The following is a 7250-nucleotide window of genomic DNA, read 5'->3' as shown; positions in this document are numbered from 1 at the left end:
GTAAGTGAAAGAGATTCAATATTGGATGCATATGCTTTACCCAACCAGAAACAACTCAAATTACTGCCATCATCTTGTTCCATAACAGCTGGATGTGTAAACAAACAACTGTTTACTGACAAGTTTGCCATTCAAGATTAAATGTGAGTAAATTCTGTGTTCACAATTCATTTCTGCTGCCCCCAGGTGGCCAAAAACATCTGCCATAGCTGTTCTCCATCCCTGCTGGTGAGTGATTTTTTCCAGACGAAACCAAGACCTGACTATGAGTAAAAGCTCAGGGCTGAAACCTTTGACTGCAATCAATACACCGCCTCATTCAGCTGAAAGAACCACAAGTTTAGACTGAAAATCCCAGTGTGACAGTAAAAAATAAACCAGCCGCAAATGCACTCAGTCCTCATTGTGTTCACAATACAGGTGGGAGAAGAAAAAAAAAAAAAGAAGCTTTTTCTGGCACAACTTGAGCACTTTTGCCATCAAACTATTCATCTCACACTGTGCTTGAATCCCTATTTACTGGTTTATGAAGGCATATGTGTTCATTGAAGCTTAATGCAGCTTCACATTTGATGTATGATCAAGCTCAAGGTGTAAAACTACAAGTAAAAACACAAGGGGATGTTTTGTATGCAAGCTGCAACCTAAACACTCTTAGACCACACTTCAGGTCATGGGGAAAGTATTTGTGTTTTAATCTAACATGCATGAAATAAAAAGTTTCTGTTCAGGTTTGTACTTTCATCTCTTACCTTCTGCACCACATCTTCGCTGGAAGAAAAGCCTCATTCCCAGTATGTCAGAGTTGTTTTTATGCTTTCCCTACATTTCTTGTACAGATGGTGTTGTCATGGTTTGCCTCCAGCTTCAGAGTTCTGATAAAACAGAGAAAACAAGAGATTTTTTTAAAATCTGGGAAGCATAACCGCCTCCACAAACTACATAAGATGGGCAGAGAATACAATGGGGGTACATAGGCTTCAAAAACAACAATTCTCCCTGCAGACCGGACAGCAATATTCTCCCATATATTGTTGCGAGCAAATCTTCTCATTTTCTTGCATCGGCTCTGATGAAGGGATACCTCAATTCATGTGGGACAATATGAGGAAGAGAATGTAGTCGAGCAAAGAGGAAGAAAAATTTAATTACATCTGAAGGATCAAACCACAGATTTAATATATAGCTGTTTATGAGGGAACTGAACTTAATCTGAATGAAATAATGTGAGATAACAGCAAGAAATTGCCAAAGACCATTGATTTTCTGCTTAAACGGCCACACCTGCCTGGGAGGCTGAGCGTATTTGTACAGGCTGCCAGTCTGTCAACATCAAGCGTCAGACACAAAGACTGTTGTCAAGCAGAGACGGTGAAAAATGTTTCCCACCGTTTTCTGATTAAGAGACAGCAAGGATCAGATAAATCACCGTGGTGCTGCTTCAGAGCCACAGCTTCTCAAAGGCCACCCTCAGCGATCTATTAAGGAAAGACAGATCCCCCTCCTACTCACTGATACACACTTAACATCCCTCCATTGCGTTGCCTGCACAGCTGCATGAGGCCACAAATGTCACGAAAGGCCACAGGGACTGTAAACGAACATGCATCGATCAGCTAAAAGCTAGACAGTCTAAAGCACCCGCGACGATCCTCAGTTTCCATTTCTGTTGAGAGTTGAAGGACAGAAACCAGAAAGATGTGGACTAATGGCGTCTTTTGTCTTCATGAATGCGTTCATGTTGGGAGGAGCACGCTTGAGGCCTTTTACTACCTACAGTCGACGGCAGCTGGTGCGCCAGTTTGTCTCGTACATGTTCAGGAAATGGTAACAGGTGGAGATTTGTTTTGATACAGTCCATTGGTTCTGATTACGGACAGAAGGCAAACCTGCCAACTCACTGACAACGGAGTAATGGCTGCTTCTGTAAACCTGCTGCAAACAGAATGCAACAGAACAGAGAACACCTCTGTGCATTGTCCCTAAATTCTCAAACAAGTTAAAATTGCACTCCCTCGTAAGCTTACAAATAAAGCATTTCCCCTTATGAGCAATCAAAACCAGATTCTTCAGAGAAACTACATTGAAGATACAGGCCCCAAAATGGAAACACAATGTAACATAAGTGAATACACCCAAAATCACTGGCACCAGTTGGAAAACCTGTAATCAAACTAAAAATCGAGTACATGTGTGATTTCCAGTTACCATAAAGGCATAAAATGAGCTGTGAACAAAACTTTCTCAGTGTTAGATCTATGTTCTGTGTCTATCTTCATGCCATGGCTCAACATGGAAAGAGGAAATGAAAATAGAAATAAAGAATTAAATTCTGGACCTTCACAAAAATGGAAAAGAATACAGGAAGATCAACAAATTTTGGGAAAACACAGTTGCAGCATTAATCAGGAGTTACAGACAAGCTATAGTACCACTAATCAGAGCTGCAGTGGTCGTCCTTCTACAATGACAAACATGTTCTTTAGATTTTGTATAAAGAGTTATCAATGGGAATCATGGTTTCTGTCAACTCAGTATCAAGGACAAGTGCATAACATCCAAGAAAAATAGCTTGCTTATTCTTCAACACTACACTAAGATTGCTGAAGTACTACCACAGTGAATGCATGGTTCTGACAGTGAAGAACAGAGGTGGGAGTGTGACGATTTGAGGCTACATGAGTGCAAAAGGTTTTGGGGAGATGATATTTAAAGATGAGTCTCTGTGGATAAACCAAAATACTGGCTGACAAGGTCTGCAGTCCCAGTCTGCAGAAGCTTGAAGAACAGGGATATTCCAGCATAACCTTCCAAAACACAAAGTCAATACGAAAGAAGAGCTTCTAAAGCATGTTGTCTGGCCTGAATCCAAAAGAACACTTTTGGGGTGTTTTAAGGAGAAAGGCAGAGCAACACGACCCCTGCAGCAAAGAGCAGCTGAAAGAAATAATCCCTGAAGAATGGCAGAACACATCTGCAGAAATGTGGTTTCTTCCATGCCGAGGAGGATTCAGTCAGTTACCAAAAATATAGGAGTGTACAAGAAAAAGATTAGAATCTCAGTAATGAAATTTGCACTGACTTTTGCTGCATTGAGTTTCCACTCTGTAGTCTGTTTTTTTTTTTAATATAGTAAATCTAAACTGATAGTTTTAAATTTTACTTAAAGAGAAAATATTCTGCTGTTCAGTGTAAAAGTAATGCCAGTACTGTAAGATATATTACATTGGGTTTTCCTCGTCCATGTTGCATGTTATAGTCTTTCTTGATTGGGAAACTTCAAATGAGGGGGGTAGAAGCAGAGCGGTCTGACCCATAGAAAAGCTGAACTGAGTTTTTTTTTAAATAATTTTTGTAGAGTTAGTTACTTTATGGTCTAAATTTTAGATACAGAGTGGTCTATCAACAACCCAAATACAGCATTACAGTGGTGTATCGAATGTTAGACCATTCTTGAAAACACAAAACTCTTGAAAGTGTGTTAGACCACTCTGCTGCCAAACCCTTTGAATATTCTGATGGTAGTTTCACAAAATTTCACTAGTTTCCTACCTGAATGACAAAACTGTTTGTTTCTCAGTGGCAAATACAATAAATTCTGCCGCCATGCTGTAAAAACCCAAGGAAAAATCACAAATTTTCAGTTAGAATCTCAAACTGCTAGGAGCTCATCTTTACTGCTATTTTGTCCACCGGTTTGACCAATTTACGTTTAATTTTCCGTTAACTCTGGATAAAGTCAAAGCAATTCCGATGCAGCCGCCGGACTTTGAAAGCCACCTCCAAAGCACCGAAGACAGTTAATAGTTCAATTACAGCTTAGCAGGTCAGTCTTCAGGAGAATCGACTGTTAGCGGCTGATTAGCTCTGCAGCAGCTCAACGCAGTGACTGGATAACGTTTGTGTGCCGGTTAACTGGAGCCACTTCAAAGCTCGCTGCCTGTCGATGAACCATAAGAGCTGCATAGGTGAACAGAGCAGAAGAGGCTCAGTAAACTTTAAGATAAAGATGTCGGGGCACAAAAAACACACAGAGTTCCTGGTTTGAGTCCCAGTTGACCGGACCGTTTGCTGCAGGTCATTTCCCTACTCTCTTTCCATCTATTGAATAAAAGAAAGAAAAAGATCCAAATGTCACTTAGATGAGAAGAAAGGTAACCGGCTACCTTCAGGCAAGGTGGAGAGTGTTTGTGTTTCTGTGGGCTGCTGAGCTGCAAACACACAAATGACTGCAAGATGAGTGGGGAAAAAAATAGTTGAGTGAAACTGTAAAATCCATACTGCTGCTCTCGGTCCAAAAATATAGAAATATGTATTTCAGCTAAATGCCAGACCAGTGTGCTCTTGTTGGAAAAAACTTCAAAGACAGAATGCAGCACCTAATGATGCTTCGTTGTGATTGACAGGATTGCTCAGACATTAAGCAGCTTTTTGCAGACTCTGTGCAGAGTTGCGACGCTTTTATGTGGGATTCTGGAGTTGGAAAGAGGATAATTATCTCTGCTGATGGTATGGATCCGCTCAAGCAAAGCAGAGCGAGCAGGGAAGAGTGGATGTGGGACATTAATGTACGAGGAACAGTACAGAACTGTGGTGCGGCAGACGTGGATTAACTGGGACAGCAGACAGGAAGCCACAGTTTTACACTCCAAGATGGTTTCATACGGAGTGAAAACACAGGAGTCATACCTCTGATGATTCTTCTGCAGGTCTTTAAGGGAAACCAGCCTTCAGTTCTTCACACATGCATGGACTGAAAGCTCTGCGAAAGATAAAGAAATGGTCACTTTATAAGCAAACCACAGTCACTTCTTTCCACATTCATCCCTTTCTCATAACTGTAAAGTGGTTTTTAACATTTCAAACTGTTAAAAACATGAATATGCCTTTCAGAAGAACATTCACAGCAGCTAACAAAACCCATCTTAACTCAAGATGCTCTCAGAAGTCGATTTGAAGTTCTCATTATATCACTGTAGCGTCACCAGCAGACACATTTATCAAACAACATCCCACTTGTGGATCTTTAACTGCACAAGCCAGAAAATAAAATAAAGAGCCTATAATAAATCAGCTTGAATAAAAGAAATGGTAAAATTGTAAATTTATGAAGGAAAAACGCATATATCCCTTTCCAGATACAGTTTTTTTAAATTCAAAGTCAGATAAAGCAGCTTTAACTGACCAAAAATACAAAACAAATACATGAAGAAAAAATAAATGAAAACATTTTATAGTAGACTGAGGGTGGGAGGTACGTTTAAAAATTGCAAATGAGAAAAAAAAAAAAACAGCTTTAAAAAGATCAAAAATATTCAGAAACTGGCATACAGCAACAGGACCAACACATCTAGCAAATAATATGCCAAAGCAGGGCTAGTTAACAGAATATACTTGAGGAAATGTTGCTATTAATACAAAAGCACATGTATAAATTCAAAAAGAAGCCAAAAGGAGTAACAAAACCTTCATTCGGTCTTCTATTGGTTTTCATTCTGAGCATTTCAAGGACTCCTAATGCATGTTGGCTTAAAAATTGAGCATTAAATGTCATTCTTTACCTTTAAAAACAAACAATCTAAACCCAAAATCTAATTACTTTTCAAAACATACCACTTACTGCTTCACTCTTCAACAGGTGATGCTGATTTCTCAGTGGAAAAGCTGGAAACTTGCACTATCCATGACAACCAAGCTCCTAAACCCTCATAGTAACAGTTCATTTCAGTGCAAGAACAATGCATATTACATAAGCTGTGGTGAAACCGTCTCTTTCGGAGCTGAAAACAAACCTTTTTTTCCCCTCCATTTTAACATGAAACGGCTAAAATCTGCGGACAAACACAGGTGCCCTTAATTACACTGATTAGGGCTGCGTTTTGGTTGGCTGTTCCATGTTTGTTTGTCTGGACAATAGAACGAGGACAGGAGCCAACTTTAATTAATGCTATTAGCTACACCTGAGCTGCTCTTGCCATCATAGTCAAACTGTGTCTCACAGAAAGGCTCTAAAATGACAGTTGAATTTAAAACCATCAAAATGTTCACTGCAGTGAGAACATTTTGACATCCATCCATTCTCTATACACCGCTTTATCCTCACTAGGGTCGCGGGGGGTGCTGGAGTCTATCCCAGCTGACTCAGGCGAAGGCAGGGGACACCCTGGACAGGTCACCAGTCTGTCACAGGGCTACATATACAGACAAACAATCACACTCACATTCACACCAAAAGACAATTTAGAATCATCAATTAACCTCAGCATATTTTTGGACTGTGGGAGGAAGCCGGAGTACCCGGAGAAAACCCACGCATGGACAGGGAGAACATGCAAACTCCATGCAGAAAGATCCCAGGCCCACCCCGGGATTTGAACCAGGGATCCTCTTGCTGCAAGGCGAAAGTGCTAACCACTACATCACTGTGCAGCCCCATTTTGACATTTTTTTCTCAAAAAATTACTCAAAGTCATTAAACAACTATCAAAGTATAGTTGGTGATTAATTTAATAACTGACAACTAATTGATTAATCGTTGCAGTTCTACCAGTTTTAGTATATTGTTTATTAATGTGCACAAGATAGCTTTATGCATTTATCTATGTTGGTGTGCTGCACTGTATTGTTGCAGCTGATAAAGGCCAATCTAGTTGTATTTGATGTTTTTATTCTCATCTTCTCTTTACTTATAATATATAAAGATTTTTTAATGTTTTATTTATTTTTACAGAATTTATATTTTAGCATTAATGAGCTGAATTTGCTAAGTAACGACTGATGTGGAATAAATTTAGGAGAATAAAGTACAATATTTCCAATTTTGTGTAAAGTACAAAGTACCTAAAACTGTACTTTTACATAGAACAGTTCTTAAGTAAATGTACTTAATTAGTTAAAAACGTTCATGCAGAATCGCCAATTTTAAACTAATTTATATTACTGCATGATTTTTTTTGCATTAATGTGCATTTAATCTATTTTATTTTAATCTATTCATTTCCTTGTTTTATTTTGGTGTATCTAAAATTACAATGTCATTGATTGATTTGTATTTTTTTGTATTTATATTCTACATTAAATAGCTGGATCTGCAAAGTAAATGGAGATATTAAATTAATATGAAGTGAAATTTTAATATTTGACTTTTTGTATATATAATAAAACATTGGCGAAAACCTGTGCAAGTACTGTATTTGTTATTTATATTTATTTTCTGGGAGGAAGTGAAGATAATAGTTAAGTACATTTAC

Source organism: Acanthochromis polyacanthus, chromosome 21, assembly GCF_021347895.1.
Source record: "Acanthochromis polyacanthus isolate Apoly-LR-REF ecotype Palm Island chromosome 21, KAUST_Apoly_ChrSc, whole genome shotgun sequence".
Lineage (NCBI taxonomy): Eukaryota > Metazoa > Chordata > Actinopteri > Pomacentridae > Acanthochromis > Acanthochromis polyacanthus.
The sequence above is the reverse complement of the archived record's forward strand: the minus strand, read 5'-3'. Positions refer to the sequence as shown.